This window comes from Cebus imitator, unplaced genomic scaffold, assembly GCF_001604975.1.
Source record: "Cebus imitator isolate Cc_AM_T3 unplaced genomic scaffold, Cebus_imitator-1.0 Scaffold362, whole genome shotgun sequence".
Classification (NCBI taxonomy): domain Eukaryota; kingdom Metazoa; phylum Chordata; class Mammalia; order Primates; family Cebidae; genus Cebus; species Cebus imitator.
The window spans coordinates 1,520,822-1,536,735 of NW_016107677.1; the positions used below are offsets into that span (position 1 = coordinate 1,520,822).

Genomic DNA, 15,914 nt, shown 5'->3' on the forward strand with positions numbered 1-15,914 from the left:
CAGGAGGCGGAGGTTGCGGTGAGCCAAGATCGCGCCATTGCACTCCAGCCTGGGTAACATAAGTGAAACTCCGCCTCAAAAAAAAAAAAAAAAAAAAAAAAAAGATAGGTTTCTGTGTTTATGTTGACCTTAGCCATGGCCTTGATTATTTAAGCCAATGGAGAGCTTGCAATTTAAAAAGCACTAAAGTGTTTTACATGTTTTAGAGTGTTGCCTTTTCAAAATCAAATCTTAAAATCTTGTTCTTGAACTGTTCTTGAGATTTCTTAAAGGGGCCCTGAAAAATTTGCATTACTATAGAAGTTTTATTATCAATTGTCAATTTTGACAAAAACAAACTAGAATTTTTATTAAAAATGTGCCGAGTCTATAAATTATCGTACAATAGACTTACCAATTTCTACTAAAAACTGTTTAGAACTTGAGAATTTGCTGAATGTACAAATTATTTGAATCTAAAAATACATTTTTCTGAACATGGTATTTATTAACATTTACTCAGGTCATCTTTAATTTGACTGAGCAATGTTTTTATTTTTCAGTGATGTTGACATCTTTCATGCCTTATAAAATTTAGCCCTAATAATTTTATCTTTTTTTCTATTATTATAAATGCTTTTTGTAAACATGTTTGGTGCTACTACACAGAAATACAATTTATTTTTATATATTGATGCCTTGGATCCTGTGACCTTGTTAAATTTAACCATCATGTTACTGAAAAGCAAAAAACAGTTCTAATACTTCTTTCCAGTCTCTAAGACTTTAACATTTTGTTGCTTTACTGTTGCCTTATTGCAGTGGTAATAAGTAAATGGGCTTCCAGTAAAATATTAGACAGAAGTTATTAAAACAAACCTCTTTGCTTTGTTATGTTAAGAAGAAAGCATTAATTATTTCAATATAAGTTGTGATGACAGCTGTAGTTTTCTTACTGATACATCTTATCACCCTGAGGACATTTCCTTCTGTTACTGGATTGATAAGGTTCTATATTGAGAATAAGTGTTGAATTTTGTCGAATATTTCTTCTCCATCTGTTGAATTGATGAAGTTTTCTTTTCCTTTATTGTGCTATATGATGGATAGTACTCACTGATTTTGTAATTTAAACCAAATAGAAGTATATATTAAGACATTATATAATTATTTTCATATACCATTGGAATTGATTGCTAAGATTTTCTTTCTGCATTTTTGTTCTTCAGAAATACTGATATGTAATTTTCTTTTTTTATTTTCCAATATCTTTTGCTATTGGAGTGCCAGTCTCAGATAAACCTTCAGTCTAGAGCTAATTTTGCCTTACAGCTAAGGCAATACCTTTCTGAGTACTCTATCTGATGACCTGCATATTACAAACTTTTTCATTTTAGTTAACAGAAATAAGAATTAGTATTCTTTTTGTGTGTGTTCTAAAAGACATTACAACTGTTCCTTTCTAGTGATCCTTCAGTAGTTCTGAATAGTTTCTTCACATACATGCAATGATTTATGCTCAGATATAAAATAATCCCTTTCTCTCTCTCCTTTTCTGCAGTTGAGTTTTCCATGTAGCTTTTTCCTCTGTAGTATCTGCTTGTGAATTCTAGCCACTGAAGAATCCCAAATATCTTAGCTATGTGTCTTCAACTCAGAGAGATCAGTTGTCTCTTCGAGTTCATGCTCCTTGTATTGCAACCCAGAAACTCTAGGCAGTAAGCCACGACAATAACCTCATTTCTCACCCCCCATCAGGAATCATTGCCTTGTTCTGCCTGTTTTATAATATCTATATTTTGTTTTATTTATATTAATTCTACATTTATAGTTGTTTAAGGATAGCGGTAGAGCTGATATCTATTTCTCCATCATGGTAGGAAGCATCTTTCTGGTTACAAGATTCTTTGCCTACATGTTCTTTTCTATATTTTCTTGAAAAACATTGCTTCATTATTGTGTTGCTTTCTATGTTACTACTGAAAAATCTAATCCTATCTGGTTTTCTTTCTATTATAAATGACTCAGCAAATGTGAATGAGTTGGTTGTGTAGCTTAGAGGCTTGCTGAATATTTTGTCACTAAAATGGAACCATATATGTCTTGGAGTTATCCATTCTTGGTCAAGTACTCAAGAATTACTAAAGAAATTCACAAAACCCACTCTTGATCACGTGATATTTAATTGCATATTTAATTTTAAATGGACAGGGAATATCGTGTAAGAATAATGCATAAATGTTACATAGTCTGATAATGTAAAAAAATAGCCAACTTAAAATACAAGGAGATAGAAAGGAGGAAGTAGTGTAAGCTTATACATCTATGCTATATAGATAATAGGTGCAAGTCACAGACTATTATTTAAAGCAAACAGACATCAGAAGCAAAGTTAGAAAATGAGACTAATGAAATAAGGATGATTATAAAAGGTAACTACTCAAACAAAACTACAGGAGTTCCTAAATACCAAAATGAATACAAGAAAAATTATTTGCAAAACTACTAGTGCAATGGTTTGAATATTTGTCTCTTTTAAAATCCATGTTGAAGCTCGGCATGGTGGTTCACTCCTGTAATCCCAGCAATTTGGGAGGATCAGGAGGTCAGGAGTTCGAGATCAGCCTGACCATCCCTGTCTCTACTAAAATACAAAAATTACCTAGGTGTGGTGGCTGAACCTGTAATCCCAGCTATTCCAGAGGCTGAGGCAGGAGAATTGTTTGAACCAAGAAGAGGAGGTTGCAGTGAGCTGAGATCACACCATTGCACTTCAGCAAGTCTCCATCTCAAACAAAACAAAAAACCAAAAAAACTCACAAACAAAAACCCCGTGTTGAAACATAATCCCCAGTGTAACAGTGTTAAGAGGTGAGGCCTTTAAGAGGTGATTGGATAATGAGGCTTCTGCCCTTGTGACTTGATTAATCCACTCATGGATTAATGGGCAAATGGATTAACAGGTTATCACAGGAGGGGTTAGTTACCACAAGAGTGGATCTATTATAAAAGTTCGCTTGACTCTCTCTTGTGTGCCCTTTTAAGTCTTGTGATGTCTTTTGCCATGTTATGATGCAGCATGAGGTCCTCACAAGAAGCCACCCAGATGCTGCCACCTCATATTGGACTTGCCAACTCCAGAACTGTAAGAAGTACATTTCTGCCTTTATAAATTACCCAGTCTCAGTATTCTGAGATAGCAACAGAAAATACACCAATACAATCACAAAGGGAAATATAATACAATGAGAAACTTTCTAAATCAGAAACACAGACAAAGCAAGAAGTCAAAAGTCCTAACAATATAGGAGTCTTTAATTTTCACAGCCCACTATAAGTCAAGAGGCCAACAATTGCCAAATATCAGAGTAGCAAATTATATAAGCCAAGAACTTTTAGAGGCATAAGCACAAGTTTATGAATTCACAAATACAGTGAAGGAAATTAATGATCTTCTCTCAGAATTTCATAATTTGGATAGTTTAAACGTTGGCAAAAACAGAGAATATAAAAGATCCAAAGTTAGCTTTTAGAATTGTAATTGTGTGTGTGTTTTGGTCAACAAAGTATATATAAGAGCTAGAGATTTAAAAATACATATTTTCTAACTGACCATAAACCAGTATAGTCAAAATATTATAACACAGGAGAGAACCACATTCCATGAGAGAGATGACATTGGTTTCAAATAGTACAGTAGAAATGAGATGAGAGAATTGAAGAAATTTGAAAGCAAATTAATTACTAGGTAGTAGGATAGAGCTAATAGGCAGCCATTTAAACTTACATTTTAAATCCATAGACACTGTAAAAACATTAGTAACTTAGGGTCCCAGTAGAAAAAAAATGCATGTTGATATAATTCGCTAATAATACTGATTACTAGGAATAAACACTATTGAACATGGCAGACACAAACCCACCATCCTTTACCAGCTCCAAGTGTTAGAAGAAAATACAATTTTGATCTCAAATTTGTAACCAGGTGAGCATACCCTGATAATATAAACTTCCATGTAGCATGCTACTGCCTGAAAATATTAATCACGCAAATGAAGACAAGTTGCTTGAGCAGATTTTGCTTCCATGTTCAAATAACATTTTGTCTGCTAGAATTTTTTTCTTTGTTTTGGAATAATATTACAAAGGACAAGTATGTTTTTCTTTTAAGGTTATGAGTTGATTGTTACAGATTAGGTTCATTTGAAAAGTGGTAACTCATATTATCATAATTTGAGTGAATTATTTCTCAGGATGATACATTGTCTTTATATATCTTTGATGTCATAGACATTTGCTTGCTAACAGCATATTCTACAATACTTTTTATTTCTTTCACATCCAATGAGAAATCCTGAGCATATTTTGTTTACTAATTTTGTTGCAAGTGTTTTCAAAGACAGCTTTATCACAAGTTTCTGATCCAAGGCTATTGATTACAGGACACAGTTATGGAAGCAAGGCTATAACAACATCCTTACTTCTTTGTATCAAATATATGCAGTGTTTGCACGTCTGAGTCAATAAGACTTGATTGGTTTTTGTTTGGGAACAGAATCATATGCTTTTTTAAAAGATCTGGGTGATGGGCCTGGTGCAGTGGCCATTCTGATAACCGCAGCACTTTGAGAGGCTGAGTTGGGAGGATCGCTTCAGGACAGGTATCTGTGACCAGCTTGGACAACATAGTGAAGCATCTTCTCCACAAAAATTAAAAAAAAAAAAATTAGCCAGGCATGGTGGCACATGCCTATGGTCCTAGGTACTTGGTATACTGAGGTGGATGGATTGCTTGAACCCAGGCATTGAAGGCTGCAAAGAACTATTAGCACAATACTGCACAGCCTGGTCAACAGAGAATTAAGACCTTGTCTCTCCAAAAAAAAAAAAAAAAAGTAAAAAGAAAAATATGAATGATGAATTTAATTTCTATAAAAATAATAATTCAAAATATAAACATTAAAATTATTTTGAAGTTATACTGTACCAGGTAATTAATTTTTTAAATAGAAACAAATCATTTTTGCTCTATACTTCCCCTCATAAAAGATTATTATATATGAATATATGGATAAATATACTAACATATAAAATGTTTATTATATATTCATGCATTTACATTTAATTTTGAAATTATACATGATGTGGCATATATTTTTATACACATAAATGCACTATTATACACAATAAATAGGGATATATTCAATTATAAATCTGTGAGCATGCACTATTCTTTCTCACCATTTAATACCGGTCTTACCTGAATTTTACCTACTGTTTACAAACCACCAACAAAAAGAATATAAGGCTTTTCTAGTGTCAGAAAGGTCCACAGAATATTGGTTGAAAAAAAAATAACAAGAAATAAACCTTCTTAGCAAACGCTTTTTTCTCCTACTCTTATAAATATTATCATTTTCCACCATTCTATCCAACGTTTTTTTCTTTTTCTTTGTTACAAACTTTTTGGTATTACACGACTTCTACAACCATATTTAGGCTTCTCTGCTAGGACTCCTTTCTGAATCCTAGTCCCAGTTTTTGAATAACGACTATGGTCTACACCTATTTTTCTGCTGACCATTCAAACACAACGCATCTAAAACTGTAATTTTCTTTTCCTGCCAGCTTCTCCTTCCAGATTCTCATTTTTGGTAGGCTCAGGTTTCTCAGGGCTAAGTCTATAGCTTTTATTCTCATAATTCGAGATATGTCAAGCCCTCTTGTCCTCAATATCTCACCTGCCACAATGTTTCCCATTTAGTTCTCACTGCCATAATCAAAGTTCTGGTTAATACTTCCTTTAATTTTGGCAACAGGATTACATTACTGATGGTTTTCCCTACCTGTTCATTACAATTTTGAAGCATCAACCTCTAAACCAGAAGTGGGAAAGTAGTTTTGAACATTCCATCCCTAAACCGGAAGTGGGATGATCCGCCCTTGAGGAGAGATCTTGATGCATTTCTAGCCTAGGAGCTTTAAGCAGATGCCTGCTTAATGATGTTAATGGGGGAAACGTAACAATCCTGGCTTGTTGTACTGCGACGTGAATCAAGAAGGCTGCCTGCAAATGATCTCAGTTATCCCAGTGAGAAACAGGAATGGCAACATCCCGTGTTAGCATGAACCTCAGCCAGTCCTGCACAGAGCTTGAGGTGGAGCTCCTTTCAGTGCTGGCTTTCCTGGGACCTCACATTTTATACAGTGAAAATTGTACGGAAGTGAGTCTGTTTTTACCCTGCTCTTGGCAAGAATGGGGGGAAGAAACCCAAATGCCCCTTCAAAAGTATGTACAGTATTTATTTTTCAAGGCCTGGAATTTGCTGAGCTTTTATTTGTACTCTGGAGCACCAAGCAGTACCTGGGGATGCAGGGGACCTGAACAATCTATTATTATTTTTTTTATTTTGAGACAGTATCTCTTGGCTAGTTGGAGGGCTCAAATGATCCTCCCATCTCAGTCTCCTGAGGAGCTAGGACTACTGGCATGAGCCACCACGACCAGCTACTTTTTCTTTTCTTTTTTTGGAGAGATGAGGTTTTGCCATGTTGTCCAGGCTGGCCTTGAACTTCTGAGTTCTAGTGATCAGCCTCCGCTTCCCGAAGTGCTGGGATTACAGGTGTGAGCCACCTCACTCGGCCTCTGTCCTACTTCTGTTTTTTCACTTCTGAGGTGAAATAAAGTTTGTTCTGTTTTGTAATAGTGAGAGTAGCTATATCAAGTAATAGGTTGGTGCAAAAGTAATTGCAGTTTTTGTAATTAAGAATTACAAAAATCACAATTACTTTTGCACCAACATATACATTGTTTGTGTGTATTTTTTTTTCTTCTAGGAAATAAAAAAAAAAAAAGGAACTGGAGCTCACTGTACTGGAAACTGGAGTGCTTCTAGCATTGTCTCTCTTTGCTGCCTCCCTATAAGCTGTTTGTGCTGTGGCCATGCCGATTAGCTGGGCTTTGAACTGGAACTGGAGGACCAGCTGTGACTGCACCGTGAGCAAGTATCTCTCATCTTGACTGCATGGAAGGCAGAAGTCTGGCATCCTTTGTGTGAGGACACTGAAGTTTACGCAGATCAAGCATAACCTTTGCCCAAATCCACCTGGCTGGAAGAAACATACTGCACAGTTGCCACCACAGTAAGTCTTGGATTGCTTGAGACAGAAGCTTTACAATTGCAGCAATAACTGGAGGAAGAAATAGAAATCCTTTGCAGCTTCATGTAGAGAGTTTTAAGATGGTGACTCAGGGGATCTGAGCTGTCAACTCCAATGATGCCCTCTGGTTTTTAATGACCTTAAAATGCTTTTATTTAGTGCCTTGCTTGTATGTAATCTCACATCTTTTGTAAACAGATAGCAAGTAATCACATTGAAGGGCTATTGATCAACTTCTTTTATTTCCATGAAGTTATGCACAATTGAACATCTCTGTGTTCTGGACATGTGAAGCTGGTAGGTAATTGGTAGTAAGCATACAATTGCACAGAAATAGGCTACATCTCTTCCCCATGCGCAGCACCTAAACCACTATAATTTCACATTGATAACCAATGGAATAAGTTATAATCTTCTAGGTAGCCCAGACAGAATAGGCAAAGACTGAGATTTACTTGTAGGATGAACAGGAAAAAAAATGAATCAAGCATAACTTAAAAGAAATTACCCTTTTTGGGAATGGTGCCTCAAATCTTTGATGAATTGCCATCCACATATCAACTAAATGCACTCAACTGGGACAATCCTTTGTCTAGAAGGAAACACTTATGGAGTTCATTGGGCACTACCCTAAAAGACAAATGTGATGTTCCTGTGTCATTAAGTTTTGTCACAGGGTTGAAATTACCTATCCCAGTGAAGTTTAGGAGCCAGAAGATTTTCAGATATCCAGATGGAACCAGAGGAAGATGGAATGACCTTGTCAGGACTTGGACTTATTTGGCAAAAGCCCTGGTTGAGGCCAGACCCAAGCTGTGGAAACTAATATTTTGTGTAGATTGGATAGTTCCAAGGAAGCTGTGCATTTTCCTGATACCAGTGTTATCAATCCCTGCGCCTGAATGTGTGTCTCCTGGGAAAATGCAGCATATATCTAGGAAAGTTCTGTTGGACTAACCTTTACAACTCGGAATTGGGTGAAATCAATCCTGTATTTGAGGTAAGGCCACTTAACACAGAAGTGAAAACCAATCTGTATGTTTTAAATTTTCCACCCTTGGTTAGAAAAATTTAGAGATTAAACTACTTAGAAGCACATAAAGCCAAGAAGGAAGTTATTGGTGCAACAGAGTGTGTATTCTTTCTCAAAGGCCTATGTGTAAATTTGTTTTTGGTATACAGACATGTTTTCCTACACAATTCCTTTCCACTTTAGGTTTGCTACATTTCAGTGCATTAGCTTAAGAACAGTCATATTCTCCACATTTCTCTCACATTTTAATATTCATGGATTTGCTCTCTTATCAATTCTCTCATTTTAAAAATTAAGTTTTAAGTGACCAAAAATGTTACTTTATTACAGAAAATGCCTCTTAAGCCTAATTTCAGTCAGTTGCTCACTTTTTTGAATTCCTACCATTTTATCTATACATCTCTTAGTTTCCTTAATACTTTCTATTTCTTAGAATTGTTATCTGTATGTCTTATTTCCCCTTGGATTCTCATCTTCTTAAATGTGAAAATACTTTTTAAAAAACTTTTATTATATCACTTGAGTACTTAGGGGAATGTTTAAAAAACATGGCAACTACTACCATGGTTTGAGTGTGTGTGTGTATGTGTGTGTTTGTATGAGTGTGTGTGTGAATTTGTGTGTGTTTTAACATTGCAGGAATCTTGGACTTGGAGGTATAAGACAAACTACTAGCCATGAAGATTTGTATTTATTATCTATAACACAGTACTCTTAAAAACTTGCTTAAGTGTTTCTCTGACATGACTCAGATCTCTATTGTAATTTTGGGGCTCTTTAATTTAAAAAATGCAAACGTGCATATCAAAATTAACTTTGTCTACTAACAAAGTCCCATACATTTTTTTATTTGTTTATAACTTATTTAAATGAGAAGTGAGGATAATGCCACTTATTAGTTTAATTATATAATAAATTTAAATATTTTATAACTGCTATAAAGAAAAAAATTTTAGGATATTTAAAAATGCAACAGAAAAATTAATATTGATGCTATGTACAGTTAGAAGATGAGCAGCAAAACTGAGTACTGGGGGAACCTCAGACATGTAATCTAATCTGTCTAATATCAGAATTCAGATATGGGGCAAAGTTTGAGAAGCCACATAATTTAGGGATAAGTATTTTTGCAATCTACTGGGCTATGTACTTATCTTCACTGCCTCATATATATACATATATATGTAAAGAAATAACATTTTAAACTATTTTTTTTGTCACTAGAACATAATGTGTCTCTATTATTTACCTTTAGTCATTGCTCATGAAGGCAGATAAAGTATTGGTTGTACAAATGTTATTACATTTCTTCTTGGGAAGACAGTGTGTGGGAACCTGTTAGTTTTCATCAACTCAAGAAAAATGCTCATTTATTAAAGAATTGAGAATTGATGCTGATATGAAATGACAAGTGAATTATTACACTGTAGAGTTCCATGCTTAGAATGCACATGACTGTGCATGCAATAACAAATTCCATGACATCTGGAGTGTTACTTGTGCTATATGCAACAAACCACCAAACAGTTCTTTCCCTTCAGCTCTTCAGGGTTGCACTTCCCCAGTGCAAACTGTTCAGTGTCCCCATGAAAAGGTGGAAAAGAAGAAAAACAAAATTCTACCTATCTAAATGACAGTGACAATGTTAGTTAATCTACCCCAAGGCACTAAACTGTAACATTTTATTTAATCATTTATATTGAAATCAACAGAATGCAAAAGTAAATTACATTCCCCAAATCATAAGGGCTTGTATTCAACACTTAACCTCACATCAGGGAAAACATGAAAGAAGTGTTGCAGTCAACTGTTCATCTGTCTAACATGTGCCACTGTGTGTAACTGACTTGCTTCGCTTGCTTTTTTAAATGCTTGCCCGATTTTTCTACATTGCTTTGTGGAAGGCTGAATATGCCCTTAGGGCAGTATTCAGTACTTTCTGATGAACAGCAAGAATGTTGCTGACATAGCAAAATCTTCAGAAAGCAAGAAATATTAAAAGCTTTTCCAAAACATAATTACATTGTGTACAAAAGTCTCAGGTATTGATAGGAGCACATGTAATTGTTTCGTTGTTTCATAATTTTTTACAGTCCTAAGTTGTATGTTCATTTATAGTATAGGTGATAAAAAAATAGAAAATATATATTGTATACATATATGGAGAGAGAGATAGGGAGAGAGAGAGAGAGAGAGAGAGAGAGAGAGAGAGAGAGAGAGAGAGACAGGACTAAAGATAGAAAGAGAGAGGCTAGACTATCCTACAATGTGTAGTATTGACAGGGTCGAGATTTCCTGCCACTGATTACAGAAATAGTAAAATTTGAGATGAGGATTGGGAAGACTCTTCCAATATTAAAGCTAATTAAGACAAGTTACATTTTAACTCTTTAATCAACTTCTCTTTTAGAATATCATTCTCCTAAATATATATATATATTTTTTTCTTGTGAGCTGAAAAAGTGCCTGGTTTGAATGGAATCAGTAGCAGCAAACATTGAACTATCTACATCAGCAAGAGTACAGGAATTAACTTGTTCTAAGAAAAGTTGTAACTGTGAATACTGTTTTGAGTTGTGGGGAGGAAGAGAAGAGTGATGATGATGAGAATAACTTAAGTCTTTCAAAGGGCTATAAAGTATACTTTGTTAAATTTTTCACAAAACTCATGAGATAGATTCATGATTATTCTTACAGTACAAATAGAAACTGAACTAAAAGATAGTTTTAGTGGTGCTCCCAGTATAATAGATAACAAATATCCTAACTATGTATGATTAATGGCAATTCAGTTTAAACCATAAGCCTTTCTAAATCTCTGTTTTATGCATCCTAGTCTACACAGAGTTTATCAGAGAGATAAAAATTAGGTGCTTCAAAGTCAAGTTAAAAATTGGTTAAGCAATAATATTGAAGAACACTAGCAATCATGTTTTCACCATTAATGTTAAGAAATAATACATAAGATGATTATTTTTCCTTAAAGGGATGGTACAAGCACTTATGTACAACCAGTAGTATAGTGTAAAAGGCAATAATATATTGTCTCAATACAATCATTACACTTTCTTACTGTACATTTTCATATAGTAATAGATCAGATAAATTAACTTGAATTTAGTAGTACCAAATAACAAATTTGGGTAGCTTTAATGCATACATTAACATATTTTTACATTTAAATAATATGTTCAGATTATGAATTATTTTCCTGTTTAAGTGTTGTTTTTCTTAAGCTTGTTATTAAATTCTAAAAATAAGAATTTCTGTTACAGATGAATCATTAACATTCATTTATTATTTCACTCAAACATTTATTGAGTTTATACTAGGTACCAGATACCTGTGCTATGAACAATGACTGCAATGTAATATGCAGCTTAACTAGAACAGAAAAATATTACAGAGGAAGAAAATACATGTTGGGGTTAGAAATTCTTTCAATACTTTCCTGATAGCTGTTACAAAGAATTTTGAAAACACATCTGAAGTGGTTACTCATTCTGCATTGCCCAAGACATTAAATATTGACTTAGTTCTATCTGCATTTACTGAAGCCCTACTATGCGGATGGTATTGTGCAAGAAAGAAAACCTTAATTTAACATCCATGTTCTTTCTTGGCCTGGTGACTCACTGTCTATAATTTCAGTGCTTTGGGAGGCTGAGGTGAAAGGATTGCTCGAGGCCAGGAGCTTGACACCAGCCTGAGAAATATAGTGAGAACCTATCTTTATGAAAAATGATAAAAATAAATAATTGCTGGGCATGGTGGTGCACACCTTTAGTTCCAGAGACTTGAGAGGCTAAGACAGAGATCAGTTGAGCCCAAGAGTTCGAGGTTGAGTTATGATTGTGCCATGAGCTTCAGCCTGAGTGACAGAGCGAGACCCTGTCTCTAAAATAAAATAAGTTCCTGCTCTTGCACTAATGTCTAATTCAAGGCAAATGGAAGGTAAATGCACCAAGAAGTAGATCAATAAATTGCTAGAGGCATGATGTTAGAAAAATGCACAGGATACAATAGAAACATAAACTAGGGAAATAAGGAACTTCTCTACTTGGGAGTGGCTGTTTTCAGAGAATATTACATAGAGGAGATGAAGGTATACAGGGAGTAAGATAAGGGTGGGAAAGATCCCAGTGTGACAGTATAGCAAAAAAAAAAAAAAAAAAAAAAAAAAAAAAAAAAAAAAAAAAAAAAAAAAAAAAAAGTGGCATAAGGAGTGTAACATTTCTATATTATAAAGTGGTTGATTTTTCCTGTTTTCTTAAAATCCTTCCACCATCTAAGTGGAAATAGTATAAATTAATACACTATAGAGCTCATGATAAACAAAATGAACAGCCTGGTTTCAGACTTCTATTTTGCAATAATTTTATTAAATGAGAAGATAATAAGAAAATATCTTGACATGTTTTAAGGGAAATGCTATTGTTTCATAATTACAGTTCACAAAAGTTATCTTTACTTTGCAGAAGCAAAGTAAAATACTTTTTTCCTGCTATGTAAGATCTTCAGAAATAAAATATTGATTTATTTTTCTCTTTAGAAAATAATTAAAATTTCCACCAAGTAATTTTAGAGATGAATGAAGAACCAAGAATGGAAAGACTATGGTGAAAAATGACTGCAGTTTTTCCTTTACTTAATTTTGATCCTAAATTCAAGAAACCAGTAGGATTTAGGTATCCCCATGTTGCTTTTAAAGCCACTGGTGAAGGTAATTTTGTATTAAGTAGTATTTAAGACTTTGTGTTAAGCTTATTTCCTGTTTTGTAACTTTGAATTTTGTAGAATCACAAATATATATATTATATACTTATAAAATAATATATGTTGATATTATACAAATATTTATTATATAAATACAATACCACTGCATCCAAGCTTCAAATAGTTGTTTGTAGCCACTTAAAGCTGTATCTAGCTTTTTTTCATTCACAAACTTGCGAAATATGGCTATAAAATTTTTATAGTTTGGAGTTTACAAGAATAATTATCAAGCATTTTTTCTTGTTTATTCCATTTAGAAAGTTAGAGTTGAGTAGGGCAATTTAAATGTCCCTTCCATGTCAAGAAACTTGAGAAATGATTTTTTTATCTTTAAAATTCTTCCTGAATAAAAAAGCATAATATGTATCAAAAAATTCCACATATTATTTTGCATCTAAGACCTCTAAATGTTCTTATATATTTAATATGTAAAACTTTATGAAAAAATGTATACAGAGAAGGATTAAAGAACTACAATGACATATTAACAGTGACAGTATGCTTTTCATACAATTGTGAATGATTTGTTACTTTTTTCTTTATATTTTTCTCCATTTCCTAATTTTTAAAATATGTATATGGCCATTAACCATCCCTCCTTTCCAGCTTCAGGTAGTCATCATTTTACTCACTATTCCAGTTTAATGTTATTTACCCATATTATGCTTGTTAATGGACAAATAACATTAAATTAGAATACAGAGTAGATGATGGTTCTACTTTTATCTCTTTTGTCTTTTCTCAATATATTTTTTATTAAAATATATATTTAGCTTATATTTAGAACAATGCATTTAAAAAACCCCTCTAATTCTGTATGTATTATCAAAATTATGCAAAAAATGTAGAGCAAAAATTCTAGAAGGGACTAGTTCTAAAGTTAAATACTGTCTTCTAAGCCTAAGAGTGTTTTACTTCTTTCTCTTTGTATTTTGTAAAATTACTGCTCTTATATTGATTTTATAGGAGATATAATTTTCATTTCTATAATGACTCTTAAAGCTGCACTCTAATATCTGAATTGACAAATCAGGCCACAGAATTGTACATCATAGTGCATGAATGACAAGTAATTTCAGGTTGTCTCAAGGTGGTAATTCAGGTTTAAGAAGAAAGATGTTATTGGCGGTAATTCAGATAAAAGAAGAAAAATGTCATCAACTATCATACAGCCTCTTCCCAGTGAGATTGAAGGTCATTTCCATAGTCAAATGGTCAAATGTGAAGAATACGTATCTGTGTTCTAGGGACATTTATAGATATGGTATAATTAACATTTTAAAAAATGCTTCTTAAAGTGTCAATTCTCTTTATTCGATTTATCAAATCTTAAACATTTCAAATACCTGAACTATTTTTTTCCCTATTTTCAGACTCTTAAGGATTAACCCTCATGATATTAAAAACTATATGACAACCTCAATTCATTTGGCATAACTTCACATGAAACCAGATTCAAATGTTGTCTTTTTCTACTGGTCACAGATTTTTTAAAGTAAATTATCAAGTTATTTTTAAAAAGAACTGAATTTTAAAATAGACATGACCTAGATTTATTACCAAGTCCTTAAATAATTTTTATTCCGACCTTTGGTGTCACTGTTTTTTCACTCCTCCATGGTATAAATTGCTTTATTGATTAGGAAGGAAGTTATGGTCTGAAAGTATAATAAAAATTGGCAATGAAAAACTCATTTTAGAAATAATAATTTCAACAGTGAAAATCAATTTTCCTATGTTCAATCTTGTAATCTAATTTGCAATATTTCCCTTGTGTAACTGAAACATCATTGATTCATGGCACTATGTAGATAATCAATTAAAATGACAGAATTACATAAAATATATTTCTCTATGGCTATCCTTTAGCAGTCTCATACTAAATTATTTAAATTTCTATATTCGATAATTAAAGATGTCATTAGAGAATTAAACAGTTTTGAAAGTTTACACATTGTTGAAAAACTCATAAAACAATACTTTTTATATGTTGTTTCAAATACTATATCACTGATAAAGATAAGAAAAATAGGCTATTAATAAAAGTCATGAAGAAACACTAAAATTCTGAATTTTAGGAGAACTTACTTCATTATACGCACTGTGCTGTGGGACTATCTACACGCATTATCTATTTTAATCCTCCTAGGACTCCAAATACTAGCTATTATCATATCTATTTATTTATCATGGAAAAAATGAGGTTTTAGGGGATGTTTAATGAGCTTCTCCAGGATTTCATAGCTATTGGGATGAGGTGTATTTGACTTCCCAGACTGTGGTCTTGGACATTATGCTATGTTCTCACCTCAAATAGTGAAAGTAATTAATCATTAATTCAATCTTAATGCTTAGGCTTCCTGATACTTAATAATACTGATATATATATAATACTATAGATACATCCTGCAGTTATGATGATGTATTTATGTCACCTGTCCCGAAATTTCATGTTCTTGCTAACATAGAAATTTTAAAAATACTATAATAAACAGAGGAAGTGTCCAAGTCCTATTCATAAGGAGTGAAGTTAAAAAATAAAAATAATTATATTTTTATGGTTAATTACATAAGCAAGGCAAGAATGTAGACAAAATAGAAGCAGTTGAATATTCTCCTGTGCTCCCATCACTCTAATTACTACTATGGATTACCATTGCTGCTATAATTTAGTTTTTTAGGAACTTTTCTGTGTGTTTGCATGCATGTGCATAAATCATGTTTAAATCCGTAAATCATGTTTAAAAAGTAACAGATACATTAAACATATAATGTCTATTACTTTGTGTCTTTGTTTCTTTCAATATGTTTTATAACTCTTTCCATATGATCACAAATAGGTTCACTTTATTCTTTCAAGTTGCTGAATAGTCTAGTTGAAACATTCATTTATTTAACTAACTCACTTAGTTCCAAATATTATCTTACAAAAATGATGCAATTAAAAATTGTATGAGATATCTTT

The 15,914-nt window shown here is 33.0% G+C and overlaps 1 protein-coding gene across 8 annotated transcripts in view; it reads right to left on the bottom strand.

The window, feature by feature from the left end:
• Nucleotides 1-15,914, bottom strand: part of MGAT4C (MGAT4 family member C) — a 769,261-nt gene that overhangs the window by 28,059 nt on the left and 725,288 nt on the right. Inside the window, exon 5 of one of the 8 annotated variants that reach the window (XM_037730809.1) lies at nt 14,538-14,607. The exons of 6 other annotated variants lie outside the window; for them this stretch is intronic. The gene's annotated coding sequence lies outside the window, so the exon portion shown is untranslated. Of the gene's footprint in view, nt 1-5,239; nt 5,328-14,537; nt 14,608-15,914 lie in introns of those variants that run through there. One more of the 8 variants, XM_017506834.2, reaches the window with a different exon arrangement.